Source organism: Eubalaena glacialis, chromosome 7 (assembly GCF_028564815.1).
Source record: "Eubalaena glacialis isolate mEubGla1 chromosome 7, mEubGla1.1.hap2.+ XY, whole genome shotgun sequence".
NCBI classification, from domain to species: domain Eukaryota; kingdom Metazoa; phylum Chordata; class Mammalia; order Artiodactyla; family Balaenidae; genus Eubalaena; species Eubalaena glacialis.
This window is the reverse complement of record NC_083722.1, coordinates 113,229,670-113,242,796: the sequence shown is the minus strand read 5'-3', so window position 1 is coordinate 113,242,796 and position 13,127 is coordinate 113,229,670.

The following is a 13,127-nucleotide window of genomic DNA, read 5'->3' as shown; positions in this document are numbered from 1 at the left end:
TCTCAAACGCACCTCATCTCTCCTCTCCTTCTGCTCGGGTTTGCAATTCCAGCCGCTGGACTAACAATCTCCCTACTTGGAGAATCAGCACCTTTAACCTCCTGTTTCGTAAAGGTCGCAATTTGGCCTGAGGATGAACGGGAAGAGGGGGAACCAGTGAGAGACCAGCTCTAGGTGTTGGGACAGGCACAGGTCACTCTATTTTCCCATCAGGAAGAAGAATGAACCACAGGCTCAGCCTGCCCCCCGGAACCAGAATACGGCCCGAAGCAATCCTGCGCTTTGGCGGCCAGCTCCCAAAAAAGCGAGTTGACAAATGGAGCTCAGGGGCACTGCAACTCACAAACCTGCAGAGTTATAAATGATAACTCTCGTCCACAAATATATTGAGGGAAGGCAACGAGGAGGATTGGAAAGCAAGGCAGAATTGCAGGAAACAGGTTTCAGGAGGCAGACTCGACTCGCCTTGAAAGCACATGAAAAGCGGCAAAGCGTTGACAATGATGCCCTTGGCCAAAAAGGGCGTATGCGTTTTTCCCTGAATATATTCAGGGAAAAACGCATACGCCCTTTTTGGCCAACCAGGCAAGCCGGAAAGGCAAATCAGCGCTACAAAGAAGGCTCGCTTGCAATCGGTCAAAAGGGCCATGCTGAAAAACGTGTAAAAACCAGAAATGCAGGACAGGCCATGGAGACATGGGAGCCTTGCTACGCTGATGGGCGGGCTGTAAATTGCCAACAGCCACTCTGGAGAAGTGTACGGTGTGTCCTGAAACATGTAATAAGCACAGCTTAGAGAGCATAGGGCACTTCCACTCATGGGCGTATAAATCGGGAAACCTAAAAATCAACAAGACACAGGCACCCCAAAGTTTAGGGCTGCTCTGTTTCCAAGAACCTCCACTTCGGTACACCTTCAATATCCCAGGAAAGCGAAAAATGGATAAAGAAGTTGTGGTACTTAGGCACAATGGAATATCACTCAGCCATGAAATCAATGTCATAAGGCTAGTAGCAGCAGGATGAGTGGATTTAGGTACGATGACTCTCAGTGAAAAAAGTCACAGAGAAAAAGACACTTATCCTAAGATATCACTGAGAGAGGGAATGTCAAAATCGCTACACTTGAACTGAATTACAAAACAGAACAGAGTCACACATTTAGAAAACACACTATGGCTGCTTAACGGGAAAGGTGAGGTGGGGTGATGCATAAAACAAGGGTTTGAAATTAGCTCAGATACCGTTCCACAAGCCAAATATGTAATAGACAAGACCTACTCCCTGCTCAGTGAACTGGACTCAACAGCCCCTATTCACCGCCCAAGAATACATCTGACTAGTAAGAGTCTTAAAACCTATGTATTGATCTCTCTCTGGAAGTGAATCAAGAGGGTGTAAAGCGGCATAAACACAGCAGTGAAAAGCAGCTAAACCCCATTATAAAAATAGATTACTTAAAAAAAAACCCCATAAAACAAAGACAGTGAAAGAGAGAGAAATTCTTACAAAATCCGTTCAGGGGCTCTGATGCAACCTGGATTGACCATATCTAGACCCACAGCTGGATGAGACATGAGGCTGGACACTCTTGGGGCTGAGAGGATTGGTGGGCTTGGGTGAGCAAACGCAGACCCTTTAAAGTCATACTGCGTGGTACCCATGCCGTGGGTCCCAAATCTCCAGGTTCAAGGGCATCTTCCTACATCGAAAACATGCATGGGAAACCCAGAAGATGGTACGCCGTGTGATCGGGAAAGGTTTCTCAAACGCACCTCATCTCTCCTCTCCTTCTGCTCGGGTTTGCAATTCCAGCCGCTGGACTAACAATCTCCCTACTTGGAGAATCAGCACCTTTAACCTCCTGTTTCGTAAAGGTCGCAATTTGGCCTGAGGATGAACGGGAAGAGGGGGAACCAGTGAGAGACCAGCTCTAGGTGTTGGGACAGGCACAGGTCACTCTATTTTCCCATCAGGAAGAAGAATGAACCACAGGCTCAGCCTGCCCCCCGGAACCAGAATACGGCCCGAAGCAATCCTGCGCTTTGGCGGCCAGCTCCCAAAAAAGCGAGTTGACAAATGGAGCTCAGGGGCACTGCAACTCACAAACCTGCAGAGTTATAAATGATAACTCTCGTCCACAAATATATTGAGGGAAGGCAACGAGGAGGATTGGAAAGCAAGGCAGAATTGCAGGAAACAGGTTTCAGGAGGCAGACTCGACTCGCCTTGAAAGCACATGAAAAGCGGCAAAGCGTTGACAATGATGCCCTTGGCCAAAAAGGGCGTATGCGTTTTTCCCTGAATATATTCAGGGAAAAACGCATACGCCCTTTTTGGCCAACCAGGCAAGCCGGAAAGGCAAATCAGCGCTACAAAGAAGGCTCGCTTGCAATCGGTCAAAAGGGCCATGCTGAAAAACGTGTAAAAACCAGAAATGCAGGACAGGCCATGGAGACATGGGAGCCTTGCTACGCTGATGGGCGGGCTGTAAATTGCCAACAGCCACTCTGGAGAAGTGTACGGTGTGTCCTGAAACATGTAATAAGCACAGCTTAGAGAGCATAGGGCACTTCCACTCATGGGCGTATAAATCGGGAAACCTAAAAATCAACAAGACACAGGCACCCCAAAGTTTAGGGCTGCTCTGTTTCCAAGAACCTCCACTTCGGTACACCTTCAATATCCCAGGAAAGCGAAAAATGGATAAAGAAGTTGTGGTACTTAGGCACAATGGAATATCACTCAGCCATGAAATCAATGTCATAAGGCTAGTAGCAGCAGGATGAGTGGATTTAGGTACGATGACTCTCAGTGAAAAAAGTCACAGAGAAAAAGACACTTATCCTAAGATATCACTGAGAGAGGGAATGTCAAAATCGCTACACTTGAACTGAATTACAAAACAGAACAGAGTCACACATTTAGAAAACACACTATGGCTGCTTAACGGGAAAGGTGAGGTGGGGTGATGCCTAAAACAAGGGTTTGAAATTAGCTCAGATACCGTTCCACAAGCCAAATATGTAATAGACAAGACCTACTCCCTGCTCAGTGAACTGGACTCAACAGCCCCTATTCACCGCCCAAGAATACATCTGACTAGTAAGAGTCTTAAAACCTATGTATTGATCTCTCTCTGGAAGTGAATCAAGAGGGTGTAAAGCGGCATAAACACAGCAGTGAAAAGCAGCTAAACCCCATTATAAAAATAGATTACTTAAAAAAAAACCCCATAAAACAAAGACAGTGAAAGAGAGAGAAATTCTTACAAAATCCGTTCAGGGGCTCTGATGCAACCTGGATTGACCATATCTAGACCCACAGCTGGATGAGACATAAGGCTGGACACTCTTGGGGCTGAGAGGATTGGTGGGCTTGGGTGAGCAAACGCAGACCCTTTAAAGTCATACTGCGTGGTACCCATGCCGTGGGTCCCAAATCTCCAGGTTCAAGGGCATCTTCCTACATCGAAAACATGCATGGGAAACCCAGAAGATGGTACGCCGTGTGATCGGGAAAGGTTTCTCAAACGCACCTCATCTCTCCTCTCCTTCTGCTCGGGTTCGCCATTCCAGCCGCTCGACTAACAATCTCCCTACTTGGAGAATCAGCACCTTTAACCTCCTGTTTCGTAAAGGTCGCAATTTGGCCTGAGGATGAACGGGAAGAGGGGGAACCAGTGAGAGACCAGCTCTAGGTGTTGCGACAGGCACAGGTCACTCTATTTTCCCATCAGGAAGAAGAATGAACCACAGGCTCAGCCTGCCCCCCGGAACCAGAATACGGCCTGAAGCAATCCTGCGCTTTGGCGGCCAGCTCCCAAAAAAGCGAGTTGACAAATGGAGCTCAGGGGCACTGCAACTCACAAACCTGCAGAGTTATAAATGATAACTCTCGTCCACAAATATATTGAGGGAAGGCAACGAGGAGGATTGGAAAGCAAGGCAGAATTGCAGGAAACAGGTTTCAGGAGGCAGACTCGACTCGCCTTGAAAGCACATGAAAAGCGGCAAAGCGTTGACAATGATGCCCTTGGCCAAAAAGGGCGTATGCGTTTTTCCCTGAATATATTCAGGGAAAAACGCATACGCCCTTTTTGGCCAACCAGGCAAGCCGGAAAGGCAAATCAGCGCTACAAAGAAGGCTCGCTTGCCATCGGTCAAAAGGGCCATGCTGAAAAACGTGTAAAAACCAGAAATGCAGGACAGGCCATGGAGACATGGGAGCCTTGCTACGCTGATGGGCGGGCTGTAAATTGCCAACAGCCACTCTGGAGAAGTGTACGGTGTGTCCTGAAACATGTAATAAGCACAGCTTAGAGAGCATAGGGCACTTCCACTCATGGGCGTATAAATCGGGAAACCTAAAAATCAACAAGACACAGGCACCCCAAAGTTTAGGGCTGCTCTGTTTCCAAGAACCTCCACTTCGGTACACCTTCAATATCCCAGGAAAGCGAAAAATGGATAAAGAAGTTGTGGTACTTAGGCACAAGGGAATATCACTCAGCCATGAAATCAATGTCATAAGGCTAGTAGCAGCAGGATGAGTGGATTTAGGTACGATGACTCTCAGTGAAAAAAGTCACAGAGAAAAAGACACTTATCCTAAGATATCACTGAGAGAGGGAATGTCAAAATCGCTACACTTGAACTGAATTACAAAACAGAACAGAGTCACACATTTAGAAAACACACTATGGCTGCTTAACGGGAAAGGTGAGGTGGGGTGATGCATAAAACAAGGGTTTGAAATTAGCTCAGATACCGTTCCACAAGCCAAATATGTAATAGACAAGACCTATTCCCTGCTCAGTGAACTGGACTCAACAGCCCCTATTCACCGCCCAAGAATATATCTGACTAGTAAGAGTCTTAAAACCTATGTATTGATCTCTCTCTGGAAGTGAATCAAGAGGGTGTAAAGCGGCATAAACACAGCAGTGAAAAGCAGCTAAACCCCATTATAAAAATAGATTACTTAAAAAAAAACCCCATAAAACAAAGACAGTGAAAGAGAGAGAAATTCTTACAAAATCCGTTCAGGGGCTCTGATGCAACCTGGATTGACCATATCTAGACCCACAGCTGGATGAGACATAAGGCTGGACACTCTTGGGGCTGAGAGGATTGGTGGGCTTGGGTGAGCAAACGCAGACCCTTTAAAGTCATACTGCGTGGTACCCATGCCGTGGGTCCCAAATCTCCAGGTTCAAGGGCATCTTCCTACATCGAAAACATGCATGGGAAACCCAGAAGATGGTACGCCGTGTGATCGGGAAAGGTTTCTCAAACGCACCTCATCTCTCCTCTCCTTCTGCTCGGGTTCGCCATTCCAGCCACTGGACTAACAATCTCCCTACTTGGAGAATCAGCACCTTTAACCTCCTGTTTCGTAAAGGTCGCAATTTGGCCTGAGGATGAACGGGAAGAGGGGGAACCAGTGAGAGACCAGCTCTAGGTGTTGGGACAGGCACAGGTCACTCTATTTTCCCATCAGGAAGAAGAATGAACCACAGGCTCAGCCTGCCCCCCGGAACCAGAATACGGCCCGAAGCAATCCTGCGCTTTGGCGGCCAGCTCCCAAAAAAGCCAGTTGACAAATGGAGCTCAGGGGCACTGCAACTCACAAACCTGCAGAGTTATAAATGATAACTCTCGTCCACAAATATATTGAGGGAAGGCAACGAGGAGGATTGGAAAGCAAGGCAGAATTGCAGGAAACAGGTTTCAGGAGGCAGACTCGACTCGCCTTGAAAGCACATGAAAAGCGGCAAAGCGTTGACAATGATGCCCTTGGCCAAAAAGGGCGTATGCGTTTTTCCCTGAATATATTCAGGGAAAAACGCATACGCCCTTTTTGGCCAACCAGGCAAGCCGGAAAGGCAAATCAGCGCTACAAAGAAGTCTCGCTTGCCATCGGTCAAAAGGGCCATGCTGAAAAAAGTGTAAAAACCAGAAATGCAGGACAGGCCATGGAGACATGGGAGCCTTGCTACGCTGATGGGCGGGCTGTAAATTGCCAACAGCCACTCTGGAGAAGTGTACGGTGTGTCCTGAAACATGTAATAAGCACAGCTTAGAGAGCATAGGGCACTTCCACTCATGGGCGTATAAATCGGGAAACCTAAAAATCAACAAGACACAGGCACCCCAAAGTTTAGGGCTGCTCTGTTTCCAAGAACCTCCACTTCGGTACACCTTCAATATCCCAGGAAAGCGAAAAATGGATAAAGAAGTTGTGGTACTTAGGCACAATGGAATATCACTCAGCCATGAAATCAATGTCATAAGGCTAGTAGCAGCAGGATGAGTGGATTTAGGTACGATGACTCTCAGTGAAATAAGTCACAGAGAAAAAGACACTTATCCTAAGATATCACTGATAGAGGGAATGTCAAAATCGCTACACTTGAACTGAATTACAAAACAGAACAGAGTCACACATTTAGAAAACACACTATGGCTGCTTAACGGGAAAGGTGAGGTGGGGTGATGCATAAAACAAGGGTTTGAAATTAGCTCAGATACCGTTCCACAAGCCAAATATGTAATAGACAAGACCTACTCCCTGCTCAGTGAACTGGACTCAACAGCCCCTATTCACCGCCCAAGAATATATCTGACTAGTAAGACTCTTAAAACCTATGTATTGATCTCTCTCTGGAAGTGAATCAAGAGGGTGTAAAGCGGCATAAACACAGCAGTGAAAAGCAGCTAAACCCCATTATAAAAATAGATTACTTAAAAAAAACCCCGTAAAACAAAGACAGTGAAAGAGAGAGAAATTCTTACAAAGTCCGTTCAGGGGCTCTGATGCAACCTGGATTGACCATATCTAGACCCACAGCTGGATGAGACATGAGGCTGGACACTCTTGGGGCTGAGAGGATTGGTGAGCTTGGGTGAGCAAACGCAGACCCTTTAAAGTCATACTGCGTGGTACCCATGCCGTGGGTCCCAAATCTCCAGGTTCAAGGGCATCTTCCTACATCGAAAACATGCGTGGGAAACCCAGAAGATGGTACGCCGTGTGATCGGGAAAGGTTTCTCAAACGCACCTCATCTCTCCTCTCCTTGTGCTCGGGTTCGCCATTCCAGCCGCTCGACTAACAATCTCCCTACTTGGAGAATCAGCACCTTTAACCTCCTGTTTCGTAAAGGTCGCAATTTGGCCTGAGGATGAACGGGAAGAGGGGGAACCAGTGAGAGACCAGCTCTAGGTGTTGGGACAGGCACAGGTCACTCTATTTTCCCATCAGGAAGAAGAATGAACCACAGGCTCAGCCTGCCCCCCGGAACCAGAATACGGCCTGAAGCAATCCTGCGCTTTGGCGGCCAGCTCCCAAAAAAGCCAGTTGACAAATGGAGCTCAGGGGCACTGCAACTCACAAACCTGCAGAGTTATAAATGATAACTCTCGTCCACAAATATATTGAGGGAAGGCAACGAGGAGGATTGGAAAGCAAGGCAGAATTGCAGGAAACAGGTTTCAGGAGGCAGACTCGACTCGCCTTGAAAGCACATGAAAAGCGGCAAAGCGTTGACAATGATGCCCTTGGCCAAAAAGGGCGTATGCGTTTTTCCCTGAATATATTCAGGGAAAAACGCATACGCCCTTTTTGGCCAACCAGGCAAGCCGGAAAGGCAAATCAGCGCTACAAAGAAGGCTCGCTTGCCATCGGTCAAAAGGGCCATGCTGAAAAACGTGTAAAAACCAGAAATGCAGGACAGGCCATGGAGACATGGGAGCCTTGCTACGCTGATGGGCGGGCTGTAAATTGCCAACAGCCACTCTGGAGAAGTGTACGGTGTGTCCTGAAACATGTAATAAGCACAGCTTAGAGAGCATAGGGCACTTCCTCTCATGGGCGTATAAATCGGGAAACCTAAAAATCAACAAGACACAGGCACCCCAAAGTTTAGGGCTGCTCTGTTTCCAAGAACCTCCACTTCGGTACACCTTCAATATCCCAGGAAAGCGAAAAATGGATAAAGAAGTTGTGGTACTTAGGCACAATGGAATATCACTCAGCCATGAAATCAATGTCATAAGGCTAGTAGCAGCAGGATGAGTGGATTTAGGTACGATGACTCTCAGTGAAATAAGTCACAGAGAAAAAGACACTTATCCTAAGATATCACTGAGAGAGGGAATGTCAAAATCGCTACACTTGAACTGAATTACAAAACAGAACAGAGTCACACATTTAGAAAACACACTATGGCTGCTTAACGGGAAAGGTGAGGTGGGGTGATGCATAAAACAAGGGTTTGAAATTAGCTCAGATACCGTTCCACAAGCCAAATATGTAATAGACAAGACCTACTCCCTGCTCAGTGAACTGGACTCAACAGCCCCTATTCACCGCCCAAGAATACATCTGACTAGTAAGAGTCTTAAAACCTATGTATTGATCTCTCTCTGGAAGTGAATCAAGAGGGTGTAAAGCGGCATAAACACAGCAGTGAAAAGCAGCTAAACCCCATTATAAAAATAGATTACTTAAAAAAAAACCCCATAAAACAAAGACAGTGAAAGAGAGAGAAATTCTTACAAAATCCGTTCAGGGGCTCTGATGCAACCTGGATTGACCATATCTAGACCCACAGCTGGATGAGACATGAGGCTGGACACTCTTGGGGCTGAGAGGATTGGTGGGCTTGGGTGAGCAAACGCAGACCCTTTAAAGTCATACTGCGTGGTACCCATGCCGTGGGTCCCAAATCTCCAGGTTCAAGGGCATCTTCCTACATCGAAAACATGCGTGGGAAACCCAGAAGATGGTACGCCGTGTGATCGGGAAAGGTTTCTCAAACGCACCTCATCTCTCCTCTCCTTCTGCTCGGGTTCGCCATTCCAGCCGCTGGACTAACAATCTCCCTACTTGGAGAATCAGCACCTTTAACCTCCTGTTTCGTAAAGGTCGCAATTTGGCCTGAGGATGAACGGGAAGAGGGGGAACCAGTGAGAGACCAGCTCTAGGTGTTGGGACAGGCACAGGTCACTCTATTTTCCCATCAGGAAGAAGAATGAACCACAGGCTCAGCCTGCCCCCCGGAACCAGAATACGGCCTGAAGCAATCCTGCGCTTTGGCGGCCAGCTCCCAAAAAAGCGAGTTGACAAATGGAGCTCAGGGGCACTGCAACTCACAAACCTGCAGAGTTATAAATGATAACTCTCATCCACAAATATATTGAGGGAAGGCAACGAGGAGGATTGGAAAGCAAGGCAGAATTGCAGGAAACAGGTTTCAGGAGGCAGACTCGACTCGCCTTGAAAGCACATGAAAAGCGGCAAAGCGTTGACAATGATGCCCTTGGCCAAAAAGGGCGTATGCGTTTTTCCCTGAATATATTCAGGGAAAAACGCATACGCCCTTTTTGGCCAACCAGGCAAGCCGGAAAGGCAAATCAGCGCTACAAAGAAGGCTCGCTTGCCATCGGTCAAAAGGGCCATGCTGAAAAACGTGTAAAAACCAGAAATGCAGGACAGGCCATGGAGACATGGGAGCCTTGCTACGCTGATGGGCGGGCTGTAAATTGCCAACAGCCACTCTGGAGAAGTGTACGGTGTGTCCTGAAACATGTAATAAGCACAGCTTAGAGAGCATAGGGCACTTCCACTCATGGGCGTATAAATCGGGAAACCTAAAAATCAACAAGACACAGGCACCCCAAAGTTTAGGGCTGCTCTGTTTCCAAGAACCTCCACTTCGGTACACCTTCAATATCCCAGGAAAGCGAAAAATGGATAAAGAAGTTGTGGTACTTAGGCACAATGGAATATCACTCAGCCATGAAATCAATGTCATAAGGCTAGTAGCAGCAGGATGAGTGGATTTAGGTACGATGACTCTCAGTGAAAAAAGTCACAGAGAAAAAGACACTTATCCTAAGATATCACTGAGAGAGGGAATGTCAAAATCGCTACACTTGAACTGAATTACAAAACAGAACAGAGTCACACATTTAGAAAACACACTATGGCTGCTTAACGGGAAAGGTGAGGTGGGGTGATGCATAAAACAAGGGTTTGAAATTAGCTCAGATCCCGTTCCACAAGCCAAATATGTAATAGACAAGACCTACTCCCTGCTCAGTGAACTGGACTCAACAGCCCCTATTCACCGCCCAAGAATACATCTGACTAGTAAGAGTCTTAAAACCTATGTATTGATCTCTCTCTGGAAGTGAATCAAGAGGGTGTAAAGCGGCATAAACACAGCAGTGAAAAGCAGCTAAACCCCATTATAAAAATAGATTACTTAAAAAAAAACCCGTAAAACAAAGACAGTGAAAGAGAGAGAAATTCTTACAAAGTCCGTTCAGGGGCTCTGATGCAACCTGGATTGACCATATCTAGACCCACAGCTGGATGAGACATGAGGCTGGACACTCTTGGGGCTGAGAGGATTGGTGAGCTTGGGTGAGCAAACGCAGACCCTTTAAAGTCATACTGCGTGGTACCCATGCCGTGGGTCCCAAATCTCCAGGTTCAAGGGCATCTTCCTACATCGAAAACATGCGTGGGAAACCCAGAAGATGGTACGCCGTGTGATCGGGAAAGGTTTCTCAAACGCACCTCATCTCTCCTCTCCTTGTGCTCGGGTTCGCCATTCCAGCCGCTCGACTAACAATCTCCCTACTTGGAGAATCAGCACCTTTAACCTCCTGTTTCGGACAGGTCGCAATTTGGCCTGAGGATGAACGGGAAGAGGGGGAACCAATGAGAGACCAGCTCTAGGTGTTGGGACAGGCACAGGTCACTCTATTTTCCCATCAGGAAGAAGAATGAACCACAGGCTCAGCCTGCCCCCCGGAACCAGAATACGGCCTGAAGCAATCCTGCGCTTTGGCGGCCAGCTCCCAAAAAAGCGAGTTGACAAATGGAGCTCAGGGGCACTGCAACTCACAAACCGGCAGAGTTATAAATGATAACTCTCGTCCACAAATATATTGAGGGAAGGCAACGAGGAGGATTGGAAAGCAAGGCAGAATTGCAGGAAACAGGTTTCAGGAGGCAGACTCGACTCGCCTTGAAAGCACATGAAAAGCGGCAAAGCGTTGACAATGATGCCCTTGGCCAAAAAGGGCGTATGCGTTTTTCCCTGAATATATTCAGGGAAAAACGCATACGCCCTTTTTGGCCAACCAGGCAAGCCGGAAAGGCAAATCAGCGCTACAAACAAGGCTCGCTTGCCATCGGTCAAAAGGGCCATGCTGAAAAACGTGTAAAAACCAGAAATGCAGGACAGGCCATGGAGACATGGGAGCCTTGCTACGCTGATGGGCGGGCTGTAAATTGCCAACAGCCACTCTGGAGAAGTGTACGGTGTGTCCTGAAACATGTAATAAGCACAGCTTAGAGAGCATAGGGCACTTCCACTCATGGGCGTATAAATCGGGAAACCTAAAAATCAACAAGACACAGGCACCCCAAAGTTTAGGGCTGCTCTGTTTCCAAGAACCTCCACTTCGGTACACCTTCAATATCCCAGGAAAGCGAAAAATGGATAAAGAAGTTGTGGTACTTAGGCACAATGGAATATCACTCAGCCATGAAATCAATGTCATAAGGCTAGTAGCAGCAGGATGAGTGGATTTAGGTACGATGACTCTCAGTGAAAAAAGTCACAGAGAAGAAGACACTTATCCTAAGATATCACTGAGAGAGGGAATGTCAAAATCGCTACACTTGAACTGAATTACAAAACAGAACAGAGTCACACATTTAGAAAACACACTATGGCTGCTTAACGGGAAAGGTGAGGTGGGGTGATGCATAAAACAAGGGTTTGAAATTAGCTCAGATACCGTTCCACAAGCCAAATATGTAATAGACAAGACCTACTCCCTGCTCAGTGAACTGGACTCAACAGCCCCTATTCACCGCCCAAGAATACATCTGACTAGTAAGAGTCTTAAAACCTATGTATTGATCTCTCTCTGGAAGTGAATCAAGAGGGTGTAAAGCGGCATAAACACAGCAGTGAAAAGCAGCTAAACCCCATTATAAAAATAGATTACTTAAAAAAAAACCCCATAAAACAAAGACAGTGAAAGAGAGAGAAATTCTTACAAAATCCGTTCAGGGGCTCTGATGCAACCTGGATTGACCATATCTAGACCCACAGCTGGATGAGACATAAGGCTGGACACTCTTGGGGCTGAGAGGATTGGTGGGCTTGGGTGAGCAAACGCAGACCCTTTAAAGTCATACTGCGTGGTACCCATGCCGTGGGTCCCAAATCTCCAGGTTCAAGGGCATCTTCCTACATCGAAAACATGCATGGGAAACCCAGAAGATGGTACGCCGTGTGATCGGGAAAGGTTTCTCAAACGCACCTCACCTCTCCTCTCCTTCTGCTCGGGTTCGCCATTCCAGCCGCTGGACTAACAATCTCCCTACTTGGAGAATCAGCACCTTTAACCTCCTGTTTCGTAAAGGTCGCAATTTGGCCTGAGGATGAACGGGAAGAGGGGGAACCAGTGAGAGACCAGCTCTAGGTGTTGGGACAGGCACAGGTCACTCTATTTTCCCATCAGGAAGAAGAATGAACCACAGGCTCAGCCTGCCCCCCGGAACCAGAATACGGCCCGAAGCAATCCTGCGCTTTGGCGGCCAGCTCCCAAAAAAGCGAGTTGACAAATGGAGCTCAGGGGCACTGCAACTCACAAACCTGCAGAGTTATAAATGATAACTCTCGTCCACAAATATATTGAGGGAAGGCAACGAGGAGGATTGGAAAGCAAGGCAGAATTGCAGGAAACAGGTTTCAGGAGGCAGACTCGACTCGCCTTGAAAGCACATGAAAAGCGGCAAAGCGTTGACAATGATGCCCTTGGCCAAAAAGGGCGTATGCGTTTTTCCCTGAATATATTCAGGGAAAAACGCATACGCCCTTTTTGGCCAACCAGGCAAGCCGGAAAGGCAAATCAGCGCTACAAAGAAGGCTCGCTTGCCATCGGTCAAAAGGGCCATGCTGAAAAACGTGTAAAAACCAGAAATGCAGGACAGGCCATGGAGACATGGGAGCCTTGCTACGCTGATGGGCGGGCTGTAAATTGCCAACAGCCACTCTGGAGAAGTGTACGGTGTGTCCTGAAACATGTAATAAGCA